We start from the raw sequence: 13,642 nt of genomic DNA, 5'->3' as shown, positions 1-13,642 counted from the left end.
CTGGAGAAGATTATGGAAATGAGTAGATGGATGGAGACACTGGAGGAGCTTCCATTGACAGGGTGGGTGCTGGCAATGAAAAGATATCACATAGATAGTGGGTTTTGTAGGAACTGGATTGAAAGGGTCACAGGCATTGGAATGGCTTCTGCAGACTGGGAGTATTACAGGGACTGAGAGGATTGTAGGGTCTCCACAGATTGATCATGTCTTTAAGAATAGAAGAGTTTATGTAGATATGGAAAGCTTAAACCCAATGCATGCAGTCGTCATTTCAAGACCAGAGCCTTATTATCCCTCACCAGCCAAGGATCCCTAACCCTGCCAGCTTTTCCCTTTATCCCAATGGGGCAGACTGGTCCTGGATTCTTGAGATCACACTTTGAAAAGCCTCCCATTTGCCAGTTGTTCCTTTTACTTCAAACAGACTCACCCAATCGACTGGAATCATAATATGGAGGTGCTGGTGTTGGACTGGGGATGTACAAAGTTAAAAATCACCCAACACTCGGTTCCAGTCCAACCGGTTTATTTGAAAGCACTAGCTTTCAGAGCACTGCTCCTTCATCAGGTGGTTGTGAAGCACAATCCTAAGGCACAGAATTTATAGCAACAGGATGGCAGGGTCATGGAATATAATATCAAACAAATTTAGTTGAAGCCTTTCATCTGTTACGGTGATCACCAGCGCTTCCAGAGCGAGTTGGATTATAACTGGGCATTGTGCAATTTTAAATTCACAGCATTGACGCTGGCCAGATCCTGCAGAATGGTCCCAAACCTGGCCCTGTTCCAGTTTTCCTCTTCAATCTGGGGACCTGCTGATCCTTCTCCATAACTATGTTAAAAAGAAGACAGTTGTGGGCACTGGACCCAAAGTGCTCTCCGAATGACACTTCAGTCACTTGCTCGACCTCGTTTTCTGAGGTGGGGGAGGTCCAGTGTTGCACCTGCCTGAGTAGAGTAGGGCCCTCTGCATATTGGTTTAGGAACCTTTCTTGGACATATTTGAAAAATTGCACTCTGTCCAGATCTTTTATACTCTAGGTGGCCCAGTCAATACAAGGAATATTAAAATATCCAGCCTGTACTTCTCTATTATTCCTATAGTTATCTGCAATCTCTACACACATCTGCTCCACTGGTACCTGTTGGGTCTACAACAGTCTACAATACAGTCCCAACAAAGTGACCACCCCTCTTCTTCTTTCTAACTTCTAACCATGTAGATTTTAAAGGAGTATATGTTTTGAAAATTGGAATTAACATTCCATAAATAAGTATTGGTAAATATCCAAACACTTGACCTTCAGGGAAAGACAACAGTTCACTCTCATGTGGTCTGCACGACATACCCACAGCAAAGTGATTGGCTCTCAATGACCCTGTGAGATGGGCGAGCCAGCTGCTTAGCTCAAGGGCAGCAAGGGATGGGCAATAAAGGCTGGTCAGCCAGAGACACCCGCCTCCCAGACCTGATTTTTAAAAAAAATCCATTCAGATTGGTCCCAGCACAGTTCCAGTGGAACAATGTCCTGGCCAATCACGTCGGTAGGTTTATGGACAGGACTTTAAACTAACAGAGAGGATACAGTGACAGGCTTCATGTGAAAGATGTTTTCCAAATCCAAAGAGGAAACGTGAAGCATCAGAGTAGCGTGGGAATGTGACCGAAGACAACAGAAAGGAACAGGATGGGACAAAGTTTAACTAAAACTGTAGATCAACAAAACCATTTGTGACAGGAAATTGTGGGAAAGAGTAAATTATGTTTTTTATTAATGGACAAAGTCCCTGCAGCAAGGTAGATGGATTTGTGACACAGAGATAAAAGAGATTTTGACACCAGAGAGATGTGGTTACAGGGTGAACAAAAGGTGGAACATAAATATTCAATGTTTCACAACCTTGCGGAAATTCAGGCAAAATGGGTAACACTAACAATAATGGGTAAGAAAGGCATTACAGAGAAAACATTTTGCATCAGATCATGAAGTAGAGTCAGTATGAATGTAAGTTCTGGCTACTACTTGCCAAGGACACAAGTAGCAGAACAGTTTTAGCCACCGAACAGCATTTCATTGCTCATCACTGCATTAAACAGGAACTCATTGGAATTTTTAATACAGGCATGGTGATCATTTAGTGAAACGTCAATATTCGCAAAGTCTGGGACAATCACACTGACAACAGTGATATTGGAAGAGGAGTTCAGAGAATTTTTTTTCAGTGTTTCATAGAATAACACATTGTGCAACTGGGTAGGGATGTTGCTGTCTCAGAGCGACTGTTGTGTGTTAAAACTTAGTGAATGAGTTAAGTCACCTGGAGTGATCCTCTGGGAAATTGTGATAAAGTGCATTTTAAAGAAATATAAAGTTTTAAAGTGAAACACAGAAAGGACAAGCTACAACTAGAAAAAAAAAGCCTATTACTTGGTTTTGATAGGAGAACTGAACAAGGTAAACAGGCTGAGCAGACTGAAGTATGGGTGTCTGGAAATGAACAGTGGAAAACATTTGAAGGAACAGTGTAAAACACTCAACAAAAGGACATTTGACTGAAACAGACAAAAACTCAGCAAGAAATCCCCACCGGCCCCTCATGCAGGACAAAATGGATCACATCAGATTATGAAGCTGAGAAGATCACTAAAAAGTACTTAAAATCCTGAAGTGAGAGAGAGTTTTAGAGTAAGTTTTAAAGGGATTGCAATGGGTCTGCTAGAAGGAGGGGGGCAATGGGAAGGGGAATCATTGCCAAGGTTTATTGACACGTTAGGAACAGGGAGAGATGAAGGTGCTGGAGGTGGTGAAAGAGTTACAGAGAGTGGTCAGGGCCTGAACGGTGTTACAAAGCCTATACGAATTGCTGCAGCGGGAGGGGTTTGCAGAGTTAGGAAGGGACATCTGTATTTTTATTTATTCATTCATGGGATGTGGGTGTCACTGCCTGGACCAGCATTCTTTGACCCCACTGCTAATTACCCAGAGATTGTTGGGCCCCTGGTGGATATATATAATACTTTGCTGGACACAGGTGAAGTGCTGAATGACTGGAGGATCGCTAATGTGGTTCCTTTGTTCAGGAAGGGCAGCAGGGACAGGCCAGGTAATTACAGAGCAGATAGTCTGACAGCAGGGGGAGGGAAATTAATGGAATAAATTGTGAAGATGAATCGACACTTGCAAAGGTAAGGATCAACTTGGTTTAGTCATCACGGATTTGGCAGAGGAAGGTACTGTCTGAGGAATTCAGTTCAGTTTGTTTTTTAAATGGTGCTGAAGTATATTGATGAGGGCAGTGCAGATGATGTGGTTTACATGGACTTGACTAAGTCCTTAAACAAGATCCAACGTGAAAGGCTGGTCCAAATGGACTGGGTTCCAAGGCAGGTTGGCAAATTGGATGCAAAATTGGTGTATACAATACTTTCACCAGCGGGTATACCACAGGGATCTGTACAAGAACCATTGAACATTAATAACTCGGATATGAAAGCAGAAGGTATCATTAGTAGGTTTGCAGATGATATGAAAGGTGAGGGTGTTATCCACAGTGAGGGGGATGGTCTCCGTCTGCTGTTCGATGTCGATCAGATGATAATCTAAGCAGAGTTTAGTTCTGATCGAAGTGAGGTAATAGTCTGTGGGAGGTACGATAAGCGAAGGACAGACATAATGAATGGTAGGACCTTGCAGAGTACTGAGGAATACAGGGATCTTGGTGGACAAGTCCATAGATCCCTGAAGGTGTCAGCACAGGGAGACAGGGTGGGAAAGGCACCTCAACTGGGAGCGGGAGAGGGACCCACATCCTGCTGGGGTGAATTGCTAGAGCTGCTGGAGAGGATATAACCTAGTCTGGCAGGGTGTTGGACCTTAAATAGACATAAGGCCAGAAAGAAGATTGATGCTGGTACATGAGTTAAAGACAGCAATTTCAGCAGACAAGGCAGGCAACAACATAGCAGGGAATTGGGGAAAAATGATGATTAAACTGCATTTATTTCAATACAAGGGGCCTGACAGCTAAGGAAGATGAGCTCAAGGCATGGATTGGAATATGGGACTGGGATATTATAGTTATTACAGAAACACAGCTGAGGGAGGGGCAGGACTGGCAGTTCATTGTTTCAAGGTAGAGATGCTACAGGAAGGGGAGACAAGAGAGGAGGTGTGGTGGTGGGTTTTGATTCCATGAATCATCACAGCAGGATTTAGAGAGGATATTCCTGTGGGATCGCCCAGTGAAGCTATGTTAGTGGAACTGAGAAATAAGAATGGGTCATCACGTTGATACGATCTGACTGCTGACCCCAAATAATCCGTGGCAGACTGAGGAACAAATGTATCGGGACATCTTAAATATCAACCATAATACTGCCAGTGTTCAGCGTTTGCAAGGGAGGAATTTGGTACGTGTGTTCCAGAAAACTCCCAATCAATATGTCAATGGTATGAAAAGAGAAAGGGGCAGAACCTGACCTCCCCTTGGGAATCAAGGTAGGGAAAGGGTCTGAGATGTGAGTGGCCAAGCATTTTGCCAAAGTGACCACAGTTCTAGTAGTTTGAAAACAGCTTTGGAAAAGTACAAGCCTGGTCCACAAGTGCAAGTTATAAAATGGAGCCTGACCAATCTTGATCGTATTAGCCAGGAACTTTCAAAATGTGATTGGGGAAGGGAATTATTTACAGGGAAAGGGAAGTTTGGCAAGTGAGAATATTTTTAAAGTGAGATAAACTAATCGATTAGCGCCAGCATTTTCCTGTTTGTGTGCAGCTCAATGCCGACAGCATTCGGAAACACTGGCTGTCTATTGAGGGTCTGGTCAAGGAAAAGGGGGCACATGTCAGGTATAGCCAGCTGGATCAAGGGAATCCCTGAGGATATACAGGGGCTGTAGGAATACACTTTGAGTAGAAAACAGGAATGGAGAAAGGCTCAATGAAATAGCCTCAGCAGAGAAGGAAAGGGGAATCCAAAAGTGATTGTATCAGTATATTAAGAGTGCATAAGGAACTCGGGACAAAATAGTATCCATTAAAGATCAATGAGGTCATCGATGTGTGGAACTGCAGGATATTTGCTAAGATCCTAAACAATTTTTTCACTCCAGAACTTTCTGTGAACAAAGACTGGGGAACTCAGGGAATAAGAGCAATACATTAGACCACAATTGGGAGTCCTCTGCAATTCAGGTCTCCCTGCTAAAGGAAGGGTGTTGTGAAACTAGAAAGTGCTCAGAAAAGCTTTACAAGATACTGCCCGGGTTGTTGCTGAATAAGCTGGGGTTACTGTCACTGGAGAATCGGAGACTGAGGGATGACCTTACAGAGGTTTATAAGAACATGAGCGGCATTGAGATTGCACAGACATTTGCGAGGCCTGTTCTGCAATACTCTGTGCAGGGCTCTGGTCGCCCAGTTATAGGGAGGATCTGATTAAGCTGCAGGGAGTTCAGAAGTGATTTACCAGGATATTGCTGGGTATGGAAGGCTCGGGTTCTGAAAAATGGCTGGATAGGCTGAGTCTTTTTCACTGGAGCCTGGAGGTTGAGACATTATACTATAAAGGTTTATGAAAAAAAATGAGGTATATAGATCAATTTAATGGTCGTTGCCTTTTCCTCAGGATGGGGGAGTCTCAGGAGTAGGGACCACATTTTTAAGGTTAGAGGAGAGAGCTGTTCAAAAAAAAGATATGGGGCAATTTGCTACAGCGAGGGTGGTTTGAGTGTGGAATGAACTTGCTGAGAAAGGGGTTGATGCGGGTACAATTACAACATTTAAAAGATATTTGGATAATCAGGTGAATAGGAAAGGGTTGGAGTGATATGGACCAGCAACAGGCAGCTGGGAAGAGTTGAGTTTTAGATGATGGTGGGTATCAGCTGAAGGGTCAGTTTCCATGCTGTTTTGCTTTATGACAAGAATATGGTTTTATTCCATTATTGAAGGAAGGATCAGGGCTGGGTCCACTGATGTGCATCATCTATATAAATGATTTGGTTGAAAATATAGGAGTGATTGTGCGAAAGTTTGTTGATGATCAAATTAATGGTGTAGTGGGCAGTAAATACGGTTATCAAAGGGGGTCTTGACCAACTGGGCCAGTGGACCAAGGAATGAAAGATGGAGTTTAATTCAGGTGTTGGATTTTGTAAAGACAAACCATAGAGGACTAATATAGTTAATGGAAGGGCTCTGGCTAGGGTTGTCGAACAGAGAGAGAGAGAGAGAGAGAGAAAGAGAGAGACCAGGGGTGCAAGTTTCATTGTTCCTCGGAAGTGGCATACCAGGTGGACAGGGTGGGGAAAGCGGCATTTGGCACATTTGCCGTCATTGGCTAGCACTTTGTTACATACGTTGGAGATATTTGTAACATTGTCGTCAATATTTCCCTTGGGCTGAGGAATCCACGGGGTGACCCTAAGAATGGTGAATAACCAAGGGTAGGTGAGTCCAAAACTAGAGGGTATAAACAGTAGGTGACAGCGCAAGGATTTAAAGAGGGAGCTGAGGGAGAACGTTATCCACAGAGGATGGTGCATAGACGGAATAGGCTGCCTCAGGCACATGGGAGAAACGTGAACAATTACAGCATGGAACAGACATTTGGGAGGTACATGGAGAGGAGAAGGTTTGAAGAGATAAGGGCCAAATGCAGGCAAATGAGACTCATTCAGTTTAGGTAACATGGGCAGTATTGAGGAGTAGGACCACAGGTTCTGTTTCCGTGCTGTATCACTCTGTATCCAGTTAAAGAGGATTAGTGTACCAAAATAAGGCATGTTGTAGACACTGAAACAAGTTACAGCGATAGGGATGGTAGTCTGGAATGCAGTACGTCTCAACTATGTGGAGGGACTATCGGGAATGGAGCAGGTTACAGGGACAACTACTGTGCACAAGCCATGCCACAGATACAGTGTTGCAGAGTTGTGAGTCTTAGTACAGTGTTGGCGGGAGAACACAGAACAGAAAGATCCCAGGCAGCATTCCCAACCTCTTGTCGGAGGCCTACTCTCCCCTCTGTTGTACTGATGCTCACTAAGACATCACAGGACTGGATTGATAACTATGAACTCCCGATGTGTCTCAGTTCAACTAAAGTTAAAGTAGACGTGGTGATTGAGCATGGGGTGTGTCTATACTGTGCTCCCCATCCAGCACTGTATCTATATAATGTATTGTTAGCCAATGTTTGCAGCCCTCCCATTGCTCTCTGCTCTGTGCACTGTGAGTGATCTTACCTCACTGCAGGATTTATTAAAGGCTCCAGATCTCCCTGCCCTTTGTCTCCCTGGCTGACCAACCATCTTCAATGAGGTGATGGATGAGACGCACAGCAGTTGGGAAGTCTATTGAGTCAGGAACTTCCCGAGTACCTACAGGAGACAGAGAAATGGACAGAATGGGAAATTAGACTGATTCAGTGAGGGTTATACATGGAGAATGGAAATGAGCCCCACAGATATCTGGGAAATCCCAAACTCCACCCCTGGCCTGTGCTGTTGCGTCTCTCTGGAGTGGAGAATTCTGTTGGCCCAGGATCTGGAGTAGCTGCAAGAGCGAGAGACACTGACAGAGGCAGCAATTAGACCCACACAGTGAGGGATACCACATGGACAGATACTGAGTGATATCACCGGAGTTCTGGAAGGCTTCAGGATCACACAGTCATGTTGGAAGAATGGGTTTAGCTTCATGTATCAGTGTTCAGGGATGAGCAACCAGTGAGCAGGTGAAGTGATGGCCTAGTAACATAATTGTTAACGCATTTGTACAAAACCTCAGCTAATGTTCAGGGGAGGCAGGTTTGAATCCCATCATAAGATATGGTGGAATTTAAAATCAATAATTTTAAAAATAGCAATTAACAATCCATAAATAAATATGAAACCATTGCTGATGTACAAAAATCATAATCCCTTAGATTAGATTCCCTCCAGTGTGGAAACAGGCCTTTCGACCCAACCAGTCCACGCCATCCCTCCGAAGAGTAACCCACTAATACCCATCTCCCTCGACCTAATACACCTAACATTATGGGCAATTTAGCATGGCCAATTCGCCTGACCTGCACGGCTTTGGACTGTGAGAGGAAACCGGAGCATCCGGAGGCAATTCACGCAGACACAGGGAGAATGTGCAAACTCCGCACAGTCGCCCAGGGCTGGAATCGAACCTGGGACCCTGGTGCTGTGAGGAAGGAGTGCTAATCACTGAGCCATCCCGTGGCGCCCACTTGTCCTTTCGACAACGAGATCTGATCATCCTGACGTGGTCTGCACGACATCCCCACAGCAAAGTGTTTGCCTCTCAATTACTCTCTGAAATGGTCGAGCAAGCTATTCAGTTCATGGGCAGCTCGGGATAGGCAATAAAGGCTGGTCAGCCAGAGACACCCACATCCCAGACCTGATTTATATAAAAAATCCAAGAGGATGGTCCCCCTGGAACCGTGGTGGGACCAATGTCCTGGCCAATCATGTCGGTAGGTTTATGGACAGGGCTTTAAACTGACAGAGAGGAGGCAGGGACAGGGTTCAGGTGAAAGGAGCTTTCCAAATACAAAGAGAAAAGGTGAAGCATCGGAACAGCATGGGGATGTGGCTGAAGGCAACAGAAAGGAACAGGATGGGACAGAGTTTAACTAAAACTGTACATCAGTGAGTAGGTTTGTGATAAGAAATTTTGGGAAAGAGTAAATTATGGTTTTGTTTGAATGGACGAAGTCTAATCAACAAGGCAGATGGATTTGTGACACAGAGATAAAAGAGATTTAGACACCAGAGAGATGTGGTTACAGGGTGAACAAAAGGTGACATAAATATTCAATGGATCACAACCTTGCGGAAACTCAGGCAAAGTGGGTAACGCTAACAATAATTGAGAACAAAGGCATTACAGAGAAAGCATTTGGCCACAGATCATGAAGTAGAGTCAGTCTGAATGGAAATTCTGGCTACTACTTGCCAAGGACACACGCAGCAGAGCAGTTTTAGCCACCAAACAGCATTTCCTTGCTCATCACTGCATTAAACAGGAACTCATTGGAATTTTTTAACAAACACATTGCGATAATTTTGGGAAACATCAATATTCACAAAATGTGTGACAGTCACACCGACAACAGTGATATTGGAAATGGAGTTCAGATAATTAGTTTTCACTGTTTCTTAGAATAACACATTGTGCAACTGGCTAGGGACATAACTATCTCAGAGTGACCATTGTGTGATGAAACTTAGTGAATGAGTAATGTCACTGGGAGAGATCCTCAGGGAAATTGTGATAAAGTGCAGTTTAAAGAAATATAAAGTTTTAAAGTGAGTCACAGAAAGGACCAACTACAACTAGAAACAAAAATTACCAATAACATGAGTTTGAGAGAAGAACTGACCAAGGTAAATAGGCTAAACAGACTGAAATATGTGCCTGTAAATGAGCAGTGGAAAACATTTGAAAGAGCAGTGTAAAACACTCAACAAAAGGTCATTCCCTTGAAACAGACAAATCCTCAGCAAGAAATTCCCATCGGTCCCTCACTCAAGTAAAAAGGATCATATTAGATTATCAGGCTTAGAGGATCACCAATAAGTATTTAAAATCCTGAAGTGAGAGAATGTTTTAGGAGTTAGTTTTAAAGGGATTGCAAAGGGTCTGCTCGCAGGAGGAGGTCAGATGGAAGACGGAATAATTGTCAAGGTTTTATGTCACAAAAGGAACCGGGAGAGCTGAATGTGCTGGAGGTGGTGAGAGTGTTACACAGAGTGGTCAGGGTCTGAACGGTGTTACAAAGCCAGTACAGATTGCTGCAGCGGGAGGGGTTTGCAGAGGTAGGGAGGGACATAGGTATTTTTATTTATTCATTCATGGGATGAGGATGTCACTGATTGGACAAACATTCTTTGCCCCACTGCTAATTACCCAGAGTATAGCACAGAGTCAGCCATATTGCTGTGGGTCTGGTGTCCCGTGCAGGCCAGACCAGGTTAGAATGTCAGATGTTCTTCTCTAAAGGACGTAAGTGAACCAGATGTGTACTTCCTACTGGTCAACAATGCTTTTATGTACAGCCACAACATGACATCCCAACTCCTACTCTCAATGCTCTGCCCAAAGAAGGTAACCATCCCAAAGGCCTGCTCCACCAACCTGTCTACCTGTGACACCACTTACAAAGAACAGTCTACCTGCATCCCTGGGTCTCTGACTGACAACACTACTCAGGGCCCGAACATTAGCAGTACAAGTCCCACCCTGGTTTGTTTCACCAAAATGGATCACTTCACATTTATCGAGTTAAACTCCATCTGCTATTCTTCAGCCCACCGTCCCAGCAGTACTGTTCATCCTGTTGTATCTTGGATAAATTTCTTCACTATCCATATTATCAATTTCAGTGTCACTCAAAAAAACGTACTTACCACAAAACCGATATTCCCATTCAAACCATTTATCCAAATGACAAACAACAGGGGACCCACTTCACCGCTAGTCACATGTCTCCAGTCAGAAAAACAACATGCCTCCCATTGCCCTCTGTCTCCCACCATCAAGCCCAATTTTGTATCCAGTTGACTAGCTCCTCCTGAATAGCATATCATTTTACATTGATCTGAGCTTATCACCTAGTTTACCAAACAGAACACAGAACACAGAACAGTTCAGCCCAAGACCTTTCGGCCATGATGTCATGCCCATCTTTGACCCAACTGTAAGATCAAACTAACTTACATAACCTTCATTCTACTATCATCCATGTGCCTATTCAAGAGTCTGTTAAAATATCCCGTTCTACCCACCCACCACTCTCTGTGTAAAGGACCTACATCTGAAATCTCCCCTTACCCATCCTCCAATCGCCTTACAATCATGCCCCCTGGTACCATGTATGCCATGGGATAAAGAGGTCTCTCACTGTTCACTCTCTCTTTGCCTCACACCACCTTGTTCACTTCTACCAAATCACACCACACTCTTCTTCACTCCAATGAGAAAAGCCTTAGCTCCCTCGACCTTTCTTCATAAGACATGCCCTCCAGTACAGGCAGCATACTGGTAAATCTCCTCTTTACCCTCTCTCAAGCATCCACATCTTTCCTGTAATGAAGGGATCAAAACTGAACACAATATTCTAATTGGGATCTAAACAGGGCTGTATAGAGCTGCAGCATAACCTCATGGCTATAAAACTCAATCCTCCAGCTAATGAAAGCCAATGCAACATATTCTTTCTTAACAACACTATCAGCTTGGTGGCAAATTTGATGGATCTCTGGTCATGAAATCCAAGATCCATCTGTTGCTCCACACTATCCAGTATTCTGCCTTTATCCCTGTATTCTGCATTCAAGTCTCACCTTCCAAAATGCATCACTTCACACTTTTCCAGATTTGACTTTATCTGCCACTTCTCAGCCCAGCTCTACATCCTGTCAATGTCCCATTGCAACCTCTAGCAGACATCCACACTATTCACCACTCCACCAACCTTCGTCTCATTGGCAAACTTACTAACCCACTCTTCCACTCTCAAATCCAAGTCATTCATAAACTCACCAAGAGCAGAGGTCCTGTAACCTCTCCGTGCAGAAAACCACTGGTCAACGAGCTCCAGGCTGAATGCTTTCCATCTGGCATCACCCTCTGTCTTCTATGGGCCAGGAATTCTGTATCCAGACAGACAGGTTTCCATGTATCCCATGCTCTGTACTTTCTCAATGAGCCGTAAATGGGTTTTGTCACATTCTCAAAGGATTCAATAAAATTTGTGAGTCATGACCTGTCCCTAACAAAGCCATGATGACTTTCTCTAATCAAACTATGGTTTTCCAAGGAATCATAAATCCTGTATCTCAGTCTTCAATAATTTGGACATCACAGACAGAAGACTGACAGGTCTGTGATTCGCAGGATTATCTCTATTCCCTTTCTTGAACAACGCATGGCTGATTCACCTAACCTGCACATCTTTGGGCTGTGTGTGGAAACCGGAGCACGCGGAGGAAACCCACGCAGACATGGAGAGAATGTGCAAACTCCACACAGACAGTCACCTGACGCTGGAATTGTGATCGCGCCCCTAGTGCTGTGAGGCAGCAGTGCTAACCACTGAGCCACCGTGCTGCCCCATGTAACTCTCTAGAGCCCTCCTTCTGATCCTTGGTTCCTCAACCTTAAGTCAGCTTCCTTCTTCCTCTTGACTAGATGTTCTACATCCCTTGGAACCTTGTCAAATGCTTTGCTGAAGTCCATGTACACCATGCTTGACTGCTCTGCCTTCATCTATCTCTTGACTCGAAGAGTCAATCCAGTTTGTGAAACACGGTTTCCCACTCACAAAGCCATGCTGAATATTCCGAATCAGCCCTTGCCTTTCCAAATATATGGAGCTCCTTTCTTTCAGAATCTCCTCCAACAACTTACCCAGCACTGGCTCACTGGGCTGTGATTTCCTGGCTTTTCCCTGCAGCCCTTAAGTGATGGAGTAACATTAGCCGCCCTCCACTCTTCCAGTAACTCATTGTGTCTGTTGATAATATAAATATCTCTGTTAGGGACAATGCAATCTCTTCCCTAGCTTCCCATGAATATTCAGGCATAGACCCAATGAGCTACTGAGGATTAATTAACCTTTAATTGTTTTAAGATTCCAGCACTTTCTCTTCTCTGGAGAGGATTCTTTCCAAGACATCGCTATTTATTTCCCCAAGTTCCCGAGATTCCATGTCTTCCTCCACAGTAAATTCTGACATCACTATTTTGTATAATATCTCAACCACCTCCAGTTATGGTGCCCTATTCTCTCCCAAGTTACTCTTTAGCCCTTATTGAAACTTGTATAAAGGTTTCTGAAAATTCAAATAAATCGTATCTTCGGTACAGCCACTCCTACACCTGTATCTATCCTGCCATCTATGCTCACACCAATAAAAATACAATCCTACAGGCTCAAAGCAACATTCTCTTTTTATTAAAAGTGTTTCTAAGGGTCCAGTTATTGTTCACTGACATATCCTTTCAAACACATTCCAGCTCCCGACCTACTATCAGGCCAACACTGTTTGGTTTCAGACTGGCAGCAGAAAGGGTTATGGGAGTTCGTGTTTAACAATCTGAAAAAGGGAGCTTACAGGTTCAACAGGTAATAGATGTTTTGGAAATAAGGAGGGTCATGGGGACTGAAGGGACATTATGGAGATAGGGAGTGATGTGGGGACTGTATGAGATTATGGACATAGAGAGTGCAGTGGTGACTGAAGAACATCATGGAGATAGGGAGTGATGTGGGGCCTGAAAGAGAACAAAGAGGTCGGAGGGCTGTTGGGCCTGAAGAAGGTTGCATAGATCAGGAGGATCATGGGAATTGAAGGAGGTTACTCTGAATGGGAGGGTCGTTGGGTCAGGATGAGATTATGGAGTTAGGGAGGTTTGTGGGGAAGGATTCAGGTTACATTGATAGGAAGAGTCATGGGGACTGAAGGAGTTTATGGAGATAGGGAGGACTGTGGGGACTGAAGGAGGTTATATAGATAGTAAGCTTATAGAGAACCACAGGAAAGAAGAGCAGATATCGACCATTTGAACACAGAGTCGGTCCCACCATTCAATATGATCAGGACTGATATCTA

The 13,642-nt window shown here is 44.1% G+C and overlaps 1 long non-coding RNA gene across 1 annotated transcript in view; it reads right to left on the bottom strand.

Moving 5' to 3' along the window:
* Window positions 1-11,613, bottom strand: part of LOC132813097 (uncharacterized) — a 34,459-nt gene extending 22,846 nt beyond the window's left edge. Inside the window, exons 1-2 of the long non-coding RNA XR_009643935.1 lie at window positions 11,571-11,613; window positions 7,256-7,390 (exon numbers count right to left, since the gene is read on the bottom strand). This is a non-coding gene — a long non-coding RNA (uncharacterized LOC132813097). The remainder of the gene's footprint in view (window positions 1-7,255; window positions 7,391-11,570) is intronic.
* Between the last annotated feature and the right edge of the window lie 2,029 nt (window positions 11,614-13,642).

Source organism: Hemiscyllium ocellatum, unplaced genomic scaffold, assembly GCF_020745735.1.
Source record: "Hemiscyllium ocellatum isolate sHemOce1 unplaced genomic scaffold, sHemOce1.pat.X.cur. scaffold_323_pat_ctg1, whole genome shotgun sequence".
Lineage (NCBI taxonomy): Eukaryota > Metazoa > Chordata > Chondrichthyes > Orectolobiformes > Hemiscylliidae > Hemiscyllium > Hemiscyllium ocellatum.
Note: the sequence above shows the minus strand (reverse complement) of the source record. Positions and strands in the feature narration are given on the sequence as shown.